Source organism: Athene noctua, chromosome 4 (assembly GCF_965140245.1).
Source record: "Athene noctua chromosome 4, bAthNoc1.hap1.1, whole genome shotgun sequence".
In the NCBI taxonomy this organism is placed as follows: Eukaryota; Metazoa; Chordata; class Aves; order Strigiformes; family Strigidae; genus Athene; species Athene noctua.
Window position 1 is genome coordinate 31488510 of NC_134040.1, and position 13793 is coordinate 31502302.

A 13793-nucleotide genomic window follows, 5' to 3' on the forward strand; every position below is an offset into this window, starting at 1 on the left:
TATTCAAAAAGATGTGCCGAAATACATTTCTGTATTAGCATGCTTACTATTACATTCATAAGACTAACAAGACTAACAAAAGTAAAGACTTAGTTTTCTAAAATTCTGGTGTCTGCCAGTGGATTCTTGAGGTTTTGCCCCAGTACAACTACCTGTTATAGAAAGAGAAATTTTATACATTAAATAAAAACTCAGTGCTATAGTTACAGAATTCCAAACCCCCACATTGCACTGCTCCTTATCTCCATTAAACAAAACACAAGAGTACTCTTTTGTCAGAATTTTCAATATAACAATCCATGCTGAACTGGAATTACCGTGATTGCAAAACCTGAGATACAGGACAAGTACTTCATATTACAAAGGCAAGAAGTCCTCAACAGGAAAGGGAAAACATAAAAAATAAAAAAGCTTTGCAATTGTTACAGAGAGGAAATGTCTTAATTGTTGTCTTGACTAACGAACGGACAAAACCAGGGCAGAAAAACTTTTCCTCAAAACCCTTTGCAAATCAGTTTGTAACCACTTTGGGGGTAGACGTTGGGTATCTTTTAGCCGCCCTGCTATAAACAAGAATCAAAAGGCAATGGAGCAGCAACCAACATTTAGTCAATAACTGGACTTGCTCAGGCAGGAAAGATGGTGCATTATTTTAACAAAAGGGATAGTACTGCATGAACTAAGCAGAAATAGCAATGCAGGAATAGGAAAAAAACATATAAAGTAAACTCTCATGTTACTTTACTGTAATCATTCTGCATGTATATTCTTATATATACAGAAATAAAAAAGGAAGAACATCTTTACTTAAGTATTCAAATAACACAACTGAACTTCTGAATGTTCAGTAAACATTATTCAAAGGAAAATTATAGCTTGAAGTAGCACTAACATTTAACCAACTGGTTTTTAGCATGCTGTGTTTCTAAATCATTATCAATTTATGCAGATACCAAATTTGCTCAAATTCTTTCTTCATTCTCCTGAGCAGCAGCAGCACGCATTCCTGCTTTTTGGCTTGCTACTGACATAAGCAGTAATTTTCAGAGCTTGTGCTAAGTCCATCCAGAAAATCTACCAAATTCACCTTTTGAGGGCCACCAGAGAAGCAGCAAAAGATGACCAACTAATTCCTTGTTCCAACAGATGTGTATGATCTTCAAAATGGTGGGCCCAGTCTATTTAATTGTAAATTAAGTTGTTTAATTGTGATGACAATATTACTCTTCAAGGATTGGGAATTTTTTTAATGAAGGCTTTTGGGACCATGCAGACTGATTCAACAGTCATAGCAAATATTATACTAATTATTTCCCATTTTTCCATCTCTTACAAAAATATTTTAAGATTTTATTGACTGAAAGACATAAAGCATAATATAACAGAAATTTCTAAGCTAAGCTTTTTTAAGCCTTGCTGCTACCATATTTGAGACTAGAATTTTCAGGATTAGGTTATGGGAAAATAAAAGGTCACAAATTTAGCTCCTCTTTGGAATTTCAGATTTTGGGAATTTCAGATTCTGTCTCAGTAATTCCATATAAACTTTAAAAAGTTTCAAATGAGTCTTCCAAGTTATTTGTGTGAGAACTATTAGTCCTTTTTACCATCTACAAAATTCAACACAAAATCAACTACTTGGCACCATACTTAAATACATTTGCATAACTTTAGAGTATTTTCCTCACCTTTTTTCTTTTTCTCTTTTACCACTTCTCAAGCTTTTATTTCACAGAATCATCAGACCACAGTATTTCTATCTACCAAAATGTATCTTGGTATGCTCAATTCTTGCCCCTCAAAGCCTTCTCTGCACTCTCAAGTTCTCAACACCTCTCAAATTAGTATCACCATATTTTACATTTGCAAACATTTAGAACCTTCCCTTCCAGGTTGTTACTGAAGATGATAAAATTAGCATTGCTTAAAAGACTGTCACTTCAACTAACTAGTAGGGTCTAGTTAAAAATCGTTACACTACATGTGTTTTACAACTAATATTTTAAATCAAAACAAAGGTGGTAATTCACCCCTTATAGGCTCTTCTCCCACTTTATTAACAGAATCTGACTTAGATCATCCAGTACTTAAGTCCTGAAAAGTAACATTAAAAAAGTATTTTTAAAGGCATTATAGCTATTCCAATTTTCAATTAATATATGTTACCAAAAGTAAAACTACATTCAGGTTTTATTTTCAATAACAATTCTTTTCTGCACAGAACATTGTGTACATAGTTTCAAGGACCTAGGATCTTCCTAGTAGACTAATACTGGTATCAAGGCATGGGATCCCAAAAGCTGTTCACAGGAAATCTTGAGACTAATATAAATTATATGTTTAGGACACATGCTAAGAGGCTGATGAAGACACTGTATTGTATTTAAGCATTAACAAGCTGATGAAGACAGATGTATTGTATTTAAGCATAGATTAAGGCTTGAAACAGTTTAGTTAAGCCTAACAGACTAACAAATATGCAAATAGAGTGAGAATGAACTATACACTTCAACACAACAGTGCAATATTCATAAGGCAACATTTCTTAAAATAACAAGGACTCTTCATAACTTGCTGGCTTACAGTTCTCAACACTTTTGACCCTCAACACTTTTCTTCATTTTAAATTGAGACTTGTACCTGCCTCAGTGAGTTCCCCTCCGAAAGCTGCTATATGAAGCACGTAAATACTAAAATTTTTACTTAATACATGCATTTTTTTTAGAATAGAAAAAATTAGGTTGGAAAAGACCTTTAAGATCATTAAGACCACCACTATACCATGCCCCTAAGCATCACATCTACACATCTTTTAAATATGTCCAGGAATGGTGACTCAATCACTTCTCTGGGCTGAAGTGCTACATACACATGTGGCAGTAATAACCACTCTTTTAGAAAGGATTATACAAGTTGAACAGAGGGATGCTTAAGTCTAGAAGAATAAAATATGTTAACTTCTATATGCTTATGATAGTTACAACATGAGGGAATAGACTGAATAAAAACAATTTAAATAACACTGCAAATACCTTGGTTTGGAAAAAAAAAATAAATCACTGATTTAAAAAAAAAAAAGTTCTCCAAAACACTGCTGATACTTGTACTGCTACAACCTTAGATTTGTGGGGTTTTTTAATGATTAAATTAAAGGACGGTTGATTTAAATACCCCTATCAACAGAACTCTTACTTGAATCTTGGAGATTTTGTGGGAAAAAAATGCCAAAAGCTAGACTCTGCAAAGATCTAATTAACAAGAAATATAACTGAGTTTAGCCCTAACCATTGGCTTAGACACGCAGGATGTTAAACTAGCAGTATGTGTGCAAAATTCATGGGAATCTCTGAACTTCGTATTTCACAGGGCAGATGAAAATTCTTACAACTGTTACTTTAAGAAAAAAATATTTAATATTGGCAACTAAATATTACTTAAATTTTCAAAATATTAACAACTGCCATCTACAACCTCAAATTGAGGAATTCAGTCCGGAGGAAAAAAAAATATCTGTCTTGATTCATGACAGTTCAATGCACAGAAAGATGGTAATAACTGCAAACACCAGTGAAGACAATCTCTTTTTCATTTTTTGTCTTGCTCCTACTTAATGACTGCAATAAAACACTGGACCTGGGTTTTTTCCAATGCAGATGAGCAGCTCAAGCAAAACACTTGGAGTGGGAAGTATACAAATTTTAGAATTCTATATAAAAATTAGGAAATGAAAGCAATCAGAAGACTAATTTTTAACAATTTAAGAATATAAGCAGGGAAGAAAAACAGACTAAACAATCAACATTTCAAAAGGCAGTTACAATGTAGTCATTTGATTCACTGTCACTTGTAGTATTTATGTTTCTTAGTTTGTATAAAAGAAAGTTGCAAAGAACATTCCTGCCACTTAGAAAGTTGTGCATATTATCATCACTGAAACTTACAACTGCATTTGTAGAGTAGATATCTATCACAGATGTGATAGATATAGTTATATGGTTGTAGCTATATGGTTATAGTTAAAGCTATATGGTTATAGGCCAGTAGATGACCTATAACCAAAGTAAACACTTTTGGCTACGTCTCCATTAGCAAGTAATCTGGAACAGTAGAAATGGATCAGTAGACCAAAGCAGATGGTGCTGACACTCCTATGCTATCTGTTCAAGAGGGTTTATTTTGGATTAGATTTCATCTGGTCTCCAGAAGCAAACACAACCATCACACAGGCCATTCAAAGTCTTACAGGGATTTAATAATTAATTCAGACCTGTATGTCCCCAGTAGAGACAGAAAAGCACTTCGTACCTGCAGCAGAACTTACAAACTAGTTTTCTGGAAAAGGAATGCAATTCAAACACCCTGAACAAGTATGTGGTAAGGAGCGATAATGGAGAGATTTTCCACAAAACAGTACTAATGATCCAAATCAAAATGGTAAAGCATACACTGAAACTATTCTACCTTTCCAAACCAGACTAACCAAAGCAGGTGTAATTTCTCAAAACAGAATATTTGAAGGCACTGAAAGACTCTAGAAGAATTCTGTAAGCTTTTCTTCATAACTCCTCATCACAATAATAAAAAAAAAAAAAAAAAAAGGAATAGATCACAAAAATAATTTATTTTCCCTGTTCCAGAATTCAGCAGAAGACATAAAACTGGGTATGTCCGTCACTTTGGCTACATTTCTCTCTTCTTCATTTCTTCATCTTTTATGTCCTTTCCCTTTTAATATTTTATTTCTTTTCTTGTTTGCTCCTTATTTCTTTCAGATTTTTGTCTCATTTATTTATTTCCTCCCATTACCTGTGCTATTAAATACAGCAAGAGAAAACTGAGGATTCAGACATCTCTGAACTTTCAGACAGAGCTGTCAGCATTGGTTTTTATTTGGAAATTCTGATGGTGCAGACTGAGACAGACATGTAGGCACTACCACTATGATTTAACTTGCCCTAACTCAAACAAAATTTAAAAGGGCTAAAGATGAACATGTGTTTGCTTCAATCATTCAAATTGATACCTAAATCCAGTGCTAAGCAGCTATGTGAATTGAGAAAAATCAGATTAATGACACAGGAATATTAGTCTACTGTAAGACTGAAATTAGCCTGGTTCTAAACATCATCTCAGAGAACAGTCGCAGGAACACAGAACACAAAAATGCTATGGGAAACTAAAAAGCAATTTATATTATGGAAACACTTAATTACAGAAACACTAAATAAAAATATTTTTTGCATATACACAACTTTTTACCTTAGGAGTAAAGCCAGGAATATACTGCTTAATCTTTGCCTTTTTCTTTTTCCTTTCTGAGCGATGTCATTTGTTTATATAATAATTTAATCTAGATTTTAGGTTAAATGCCAGATTTTCTCTTAACATTGTAAATTATAAACAGGATTTTGCCACACACAATTAACTCGTTAGCTGCTTAAAACAATCAAAATATTCAGAGACTCACCTAGTTTCACTGACATTCAATATACAACATCCAAGCAATTTTCCAGAGGATTTTTGCTAATGAAAGAATGGGCTTCACTCGGCATTTGCTAAAATTTAGATTAAAAGAAAATCAGATCTCTTTAAAGCAATTCCTAAAGAAAAACTGCCTTTTAAGAAAAACAGAAAACAAACTACAAAACAACATTATACAAACTTTCACATGTACACAAATCGAAAATTTTAAGTATAATCCTATTCATTATTTCATCTAAATATTATCTTTTTCATTTCAGAAGCTTCATTCTGTGTGGACCTGGGCTTCAAAGCAAAACCCAATTTGTAAGTAATTCTGGTTTTAATAACAAAAATCAGTTTGCAGCAATTTTCATCAACATTAAATACAACTTATTCCATCAATATTTTTAAACTCTATTAAGCAATTACAGAATTTAAAGATTAACTCAATACTACATTTTTAATCCATAAAAATCTAAGAAGCAATAAATCATTCCATTTACTCCTATACTGAACACAGATTTTGTCTTCCTATAACTCACAAACACCAGATGCTCTTGTGTCACTTCAACACAAAAACCCCAAAATATTTGAAGTTCAGTGCAAGTCCTACAATAAGCAAAAGGCAGAGGTGGAAATGTTACCTCCACACTATAAATTCTAGTTTCAGCAAAAGTAAGTAGGACTAGAAGTCCCCAACCTGTCTTGTAAATCTGTCTTCTAATTTGAATCTTTAGACAAATAGGGTGGTGACTTCTCCCACAGAGGACCTCTGCCTGGCCCAGGGCATACCTTTGCTTTGGTCAGCAACTCCACTACTTTATTTCATTAATTTAAGTCAACTCCTCTGATCCAAATGTAAAACCTAGGATAATCTCTCAGTTTGCTCAGAAACATTCTCTTTTTCCCCTTAAATCTCAGTTAGGAACCAAGAGATCATTCTCAGATCATTAGCTCTCTATACCCTATTAAACAAATTTTGATTTAATGAGTTGCAATTTTCTTTACTGTGATAGGCAGAGCAGCCCCAGTAATTACAACCAAGATAACTAACTGCCCTACGATTTCCCACTCCTTGTGGATGGGCTCTGACTGTGCTGCTGCTACTCCTCATTCATTGCACTTCTACAGCTGGTGTACAAGAACAAATCAGAGTAAGACAGTGGTTTGGCTTCACTGTTCTCCCGAGTAAATGTGTTTTTGCACATAGTGACATGGGCATGTTTCCAGAGAAGCACAGAGCCACTACTGCAAGCACGCACACGTGCACACAAGTCAGTGAGAGTGCAACAACTGTCAAATTTCTCTTCTAGTTCTACAGATCAGTGTCAGAAGTATTTTCTCTCTATTTAGTTATTTACTTTTCACACTTCTATAAAGAACATTAAGAAAAAGATGCATAAAAAGATTTTTTCATATAAGTAAATACAAAAGGTTTGTAACTTAAGAGCAGTTTTAAACTAAGGATTTTCAGCACAAGTTAAAAAAAAAAAAAAAAAAAAAAAGAGCTCTGAGGCAGAAACACAAGTAAAAGGACTACTGAAAATGTATAGGTGAAAGAAAACAGCCCATGGAGAGACAAGCAGTAAATAAAGGTCAAGTGTGCCCTGGAGAACACAATTCTTAACTAAAAAAAAAAAAAAAAGCAGGTCCTCATGGTCTAAAAAGGTTACTTGAAAAGTAACACCAAAGATGCAGACCATGCATAAGTTTTGAGGATGCTCAAAATGAAGTCTTCTATAACTTTTAACCACACACAGTATACATTGTTCTAAACAATCTATTTCATTATGATCTGCTCTGAACACAAGAGCAACAACAAAAAAGAAAATTCAAAGAATATAGACAAGTTCAATCAAAAAAGCACAACAGTTATGTAAATATGCTACTGAAGCAACATTTGAAGAACTGCATCAATAGTGGAGGAGGGTGGAGTTCAGGAAAAGCACATGGAGGGGAGAAGTCTCCTTATTCAGTGTTCATACTTGACCTTACAATGCAGTAGAAGAGATCAGGCCTGTTTACCTCTCTCGGTCCAGCTAGAACATGCTCAGTAGCTCTGTCTGGTTATGACTAAAAGGATTTGGAATATATCTAGCTCATCTGATTTGGACAGATGAAATGGATTCAGGCAAGTCACTGAACTCACACAAACCATATTTTCAGAAATATATCATGCCACCTGACATAAGAGTTTGGGATGTCACCACAAAAAAAAAAAAAAAAAAAAAGCAGCCTCGTTGTGCAGCATAACAGTTTAAGTTTTCTCCTAAAACCTTGAGTGCTTGCTCTAACATATGCAGGTGCTTTATCCTTCCAGTGCTAAGATTTTCATTGCATTTCATTGCATCAAGAAAATAGTACATTCCTCCCCCTCATCTCATTCTCAGACAGAGGCTGACTTCCAGTAAAATTTTGGCTGAAGCAGATATACAACGCAAAGAATTACTCTTCAGTGATTTAAGTCTTGCTAAATTATAAGCAACTAAAACAAGGGTCTTGGAATAGAAAGTGTCAAGCATCATTAACTTCCAGCACTGCTACCACTAACACTATTTACGACCAAACTTCATGCACGCTCAAACACCTCCAATGCATGATAAGCCATTAGGAATATAGGAAGCTTTTCTGCCAGCAAGACAAAATAATCCAGCTTCAGTAAGATTGGCACAATGGCTGATCTACATAAACAGATCAGTTTCTTGGTGGTTTTTTTGACCCAGTAAAAAAACCCAACAGAACAACTGAAAAAGTTTAACAATAATATCTACTTAGAAAGCATATAAATACATGCATGGAGGCTACAGAAGGCCATGGCCAGATCCTCATGATATATCGAATCAAAATCCCTTTGTCATGCATAAGACAAACCTTAAACAAACTATCCTGTCTGTTCAGTGCTTCTCTTTGCATGACCATGGATGTACAGAATCATCAAGGTTGGAAAAGACCTTGAAGACCATCCAGTCCAACCATTAACCTAAGACTGACAGTTCCCAACTACACCAGATCCCTAAGCTCTACGATGACCCGACTCTTAAACACCTCCAGGGATGGGGACTCCACCACCCCCCTGGGTAGCCCATTCCAACACCTAACAACCTGTTCTGTAAAGAAATACTTCCCAATATCTAGTCTAAACCTTCCCTGGAGCAACTTGAGGCCATTACCTCTTGTCCTATCACTTGTTACTTTGTTAAAGAGGCTCACCCCCAGCTCTCTGCAACCTCCTTTCAGGCAGCTGTAGAGAGCGATGAGGTCTCCCCTCAGCCTCCTCTTCTCCAGACTAAACACCCCCAGTTCCCTCAGCCGCTCCCTGTACGACCTGTGCTCCAGACCCTGCACCAGCTTTGTTGCCCTTCTCTGGACACGCTCGAGTCATTCAATGTCCTTTTTGTAGTGAGGGGCCAAAAACTGAACACAGGAATCGAGGTGCAGCCTCACCAGTGCCGAGTACAGGGGTAAGATCCCTTCCCTGTCCCTGCTGGCCGCGCTGTTGCTGACACAAGCCAGGATGCCACTGGCCTTCTTGGCCACCTGGGCACACTGCTGGCTCCTGTTCAGCCTGCTGTCAATCAGCACACCCAGGTCCCTCTCTGACTGGCAGCTTGCCAGCCACTCCTCTCCAAGCCTGTAGCGCTGCCGGGGGTTGTTGTGGTCCAAGGGCAGCCTCCGGCAGTTGGCCTCATCCCATCGCTCCAGCCTGTCCAGGTCTCTGCAGAGCCTCCCTACCCTCGAGCAGATCAACACTCCCACCCAACTGGGTGTCATCTGCAAACTGACTGAGGGTGCACTCGATCCCCTCATCTGGATAATCAATAAAGATGTTAAACATGAGTGGCCCCAAAACTGAGCCCTGGGGGACACCACTCGTGACCAGCTGCCAACTGGATTTAACTCCGTTCACCACCACTCTTTGGGTCTGGCCATCCAGCCATTTTTTTACAAAGCAATCCGTAACCTTACTGTAAGATAAGACATGAAAAAATCTTGCAAAGATGAAAATTTGCACCTCCTGGCCCTTCTTCAGCTGGATAGTATATAATGTCCAATCAAGGAAGTGGGGAGTTGCAACTCTTTCACAAATAAGATGACATATGAACAGAGATATTGCTACTTGAACTAAGATGCATTCTTTTGCTTTCTATATGTTCTTACATTAATGGGGTGTTAAGATCATCTCCACTTTAACAAGAGCATCTGCAAAAAAAAAAAAAACCAACCCACCCATCCAAAAAAGCTGTGAGCATGGCTCATTCACTGCAACACATCCCTAGAAGAGAGATTAACTCAGTCTCCAGAAACCACAAGGCCAAATTAGTACACTTCATTGCTGGGGACAGTGCCATCACGGCTCTTTTTTTTTTTTTTTTTTTTTTTCCCCTTCTACTTTCCAAGGCAGCTCAGGTACAGTTAGTTCAATTGTTTCATTCCATGCTCCATGGATGAAAGTTTATTAAAAGCTTAAGTTTATTCTTGCCCCCACACAACATTAATTTCAATCTCAAATTGAAGTGGAATGTCTACCTTGCCTGAGGTTGAAAAAGAGATGCTTCTGTTTAAAGCATTACTCTTCTAGTAGCAATAAAATCTACATACTTACTTAAATTACCTAGAAATGCATTGTGCCTTGTAGAGTGGGTGGACAGCATTAGTAGTCCAAATGTGATGTCATCTGAGCAAGTCTTCTTTGGCACAGTCTTCTGAAAAACAACAACAAAAAATCCCCACAGTTCTAAAGATTAATCCATTCAAAACAACTTTCAGAGGTGAGCCCTTGATTGCTACTCTGTTTTCTCTCTTGCCATTTCAGTCACTTTTTTTCCATCCCTAAACCGTCCACAATTTCTCTTTCCAATTCCTCTATTCAGCATAATGAAGCAAATATATATGAAGGAGAACTTCGAAACTGCATACCACCTTTTACTTATCTCTCACACTTAAAAAAAGACAAATGCAACAGCCTAATGGTAACATCAAAATTACAATTCTAACACTGCCTACAAAACGTTAACATTACAATTATCATATTACAATTGCTTTGGAGTATATTATGACCCTGCAGAACATCAATAGTACACCAAGCAAATTTCTGGAAAGAAAATACACCAGTACAATCATAACTCTGTGTGTATATTATGGTTCAGACAGGACACATGATCTACCTCAGAACACAGTTTAAAACTCTCAGAGAACACGGCACACAACAGCATAAGACAGACAAACATCTTCCCCTCACTAATGAAAAACTAATTTCAGTAAACAGTACTGAGCAGAAACTAACTATACAACAGAAATCTCTATACACAAACACCCTACTTACGCCACAAAAAAATAGCTCCCCATCTAGCACAGATCACAAATTCTGTATTGCTACATACTGTGCTGTGTGTTAAATACACATGTATCATTTTGGTCATATAATCTCATTGATGACAATCCTACTGAGAAAACTACTGCTAGTTATCACTGTTAATATTTTCTATTCAGTACTGCCATGTGGCAAAGTATAACCTTTTAAGGTATACATAAATCTATTTCCATAAATCATATGCAAGGATAGTTAAGATTTCCTTTGACATAAGATAATTTTTAAAAAGGAACTTCAAAACCCCTGTCCTTTACCACCTTGTCCCTCAGTAATACAACATAGAAAGAAGCAGCTGTCAAGCTGGGGAAGAAGAATGCCAATGTTTGAAGGTGGTCTACTGGACAAGCCTAACTGGGATAAGAAAGGGAGACCGCTATCATCTACTTCTCTATTTTTCTATACAGTGAAATGAACTATCCTGATGTTAGAAATGAAAGGTTTGAATGAAATACTAGTATATAGATAAGAAATTGCAAACTATACTCTATGGAGCAGCAAAAGTGTCTAGGTGCCATTTTAAAAAGCAATATAGAAGTTTATGAGAGATTATTTTTCATTTCTTATGCCAGCAATACAGAGATAAACATAATACAAATCAACGGCAAATTTAATTATCCATGTAAAGGTATTAGCTTAACTAAAATACTTCAGAAAAGCAATTTCAGTTATTTTAATGCAAAAAAGTTTGTGATCTTTTTGACTTAAAGTGGTAGTAGCTCAATTACCTCTGATGTTGGAGGCTTCTATAGCCCCACCTCTATTGTGCTGAAGCTCATAAAGAATCCTCCAGTTTATACAGAAACTGGTTGTAATAGGGGGTAGCAACAAAGCAACAGGAATGCCTGAGACTGAATTTTCAGCTACAGTTGCCTGTTGTTTTGCCTTTAAAAGTAAGTTAAATCAACAGCTAAATTTCTTAAGGGGTTAAAAAAATTTCTCAGTACTAGAATTTGTGTCCTGATTATCCTGTCAAACCAATCAAACCAGCACATTCTCAAATACTTTTCCTGTCTCATCTTTCATAAAAGCGAAACCCACCAACATAATTTGTAAGTTTCTACATATCTGTTTCCTGCTCCATTTTCTAACACCTTCTAGTTACTCTTCACCTTGATTCAGACTACTCTGATTTTATGATGCTTTCCAGATCCTGCAAAGTAACAAATTTTCCCTCTTTTCCTTCAAATCCCTATACTATTTGGACTTCCTTTGTGCTGTCTTTCGCTTCCATATTCTCATCTTCTTCCTTGCTGATTACCTTATTCTGTTCTTAGAAATGACAACTTGTTTAACTCAATCACTATGACTCACTTATTCATTTGAATCCTTGTCCCCCTTTCTGAGGTCATTCTCATTTTCTGTGTCAGTGAAATTCAGATCATAAGCTCTTCAAGGCTGGAACTGTATCTTATTATCTATGAAACAGCATGAAAAGCTTTAGTGCAGCACAACATGTTTAACTAATGCTTCTGAGATGGAAAAAAAAAAAAGAAAAACACTGAAGTACAGTATTTTAACAACAAAAACATGTTCAGAAAACATATTTTAAGCAAAAATGCTGAGATGTTAGATAGAGAGTTATCATTGGAACTACCATACTAGCTCCAAACTCTAGTTTCATCCTCAACCATGCAACTGCTAGTAGTAGCTTGATTACATATAATGAATGTTGCTCCTGTGGATGGCAAGAAAAACTATTAAATCACATTACTACATTAAAATTGGCAGCAAGGAAAGTGTGTATGTGTGTGTGGGAGAATCTGCATTCCTATTCTGACAGTTCTTGGAAGCTGTGATTCATGCTGCTACTTGCTTTTCTACTCACAGTCAGAGGAAAATCCTGTTTCCTTTAGAATATTTGTTGTTACTATGAAAACTACTTTAAAATAAGCACAAGTCAAAGTCACCTAAGTATTTTGCAGCCCATTATGGTATTTTAAACATGAAGTATTTTAATACTTGAAGTTAATAAATGAAAATTTCTGATTACTGTAACGTGTTGATTATGTTGGTTACTGAAGGCTTGAAAAGTATATTTGATGTTATTAAGTAAGGAATTCTCCAGAAACAAAAGTAGCAAGCTAGTGAAGTTTCTTCACTTTCACCATTACTAAGTCTATGGGAAGTTTCTCTAAACCTATCAGCAAGACACACCACAATTCCCCACGGAGAGTTGATAAAATCTTACAAGTTGAACATAATGAGGCAAATTTCAGTCTGATGTTTATCACAACTAACAGGTAACACAAATATAGGCAAGACAGGAAAGGAACAGAGAAATGTCATTCTAGACAGAAGTCCAGCTCCTCCTGCTTTTTAATTAATAACTCCATGTTACAAGAGAGAGGAGTGAGCTTACAGGAGATACCATCTTTTGTTCTTATGATGAGAGAAAAATCTTATTCTTTGGCTATTAGTGGACATATTTCATACAGTAACTGGTATAAACAGAAATCTTTAGATGGCACCCTTTCAGCTTTATCTCTTCACTATTTAAAAACACTTACTCACCATGGCCTTTAAAAGGAAAAGTCCAATTTCTTAAGCTTAAATTATAATTTCTTTTACTCTTTACTACTGAAAGCCAGGTCTAAGTTCTAGTCTTTTCAAAGACATACACCGAAAGCATTTTTTTTCTCCATAACAACGGGAAAATATTAAATCACAGCTTAAAGCTATTCTTTTAACTTCAGGATTTATTTTACATACTAAACCAAACTAAGAGTCAGGCAACCCTGCAGTCAGCAAAATATAGTATCATCTAATTCCAATCAGGACAGTAATTCCCTAATTAATGGTCAAAATATCTTTTATCAGCTTGTCATTAGCAAGTTCTTCAGTGGGCAGTAAAGCACATTCCTGATAGCTTTCCTCTCTCCCACCATGAGAAGCCAACTTCCCTCCTGTCATCCGGCTGACTCACACAATACTCTTAGTCCCCAGCCCCTTCCAAAACAGT

General features: G+C 36.1%; 1 protein-coding gene across 1 annotated transcript in view; it reads right to left on the bottom strand.

The window, feature by feature from the left end:
• The window catches only part of CLOCK (clock circadian regulator), a 56387-nt gene extending 43972 nt beyond the window's left edge, over positions 1 to 12415 (bottom strand). Inside the window, exons 1-3 of the mRNA XM_074904834.1 lie at positions 12146 to 12415; positions 10067 to 10166; positions 5468 to 5555 (exon numbers count right to left, since the gene is read on the bottom strand). The gene's annotated coding sequence lies outside the window, so the exon portion shown is untranslated. The remainder of the gene's footprint in view (positions 1 to 5467; positions 5556 to 10066; positions 10167 to 12145) is intronic.
• Between the last annotated feature and the right edge of the window lie 1378 nt (positions 12416 to 13793).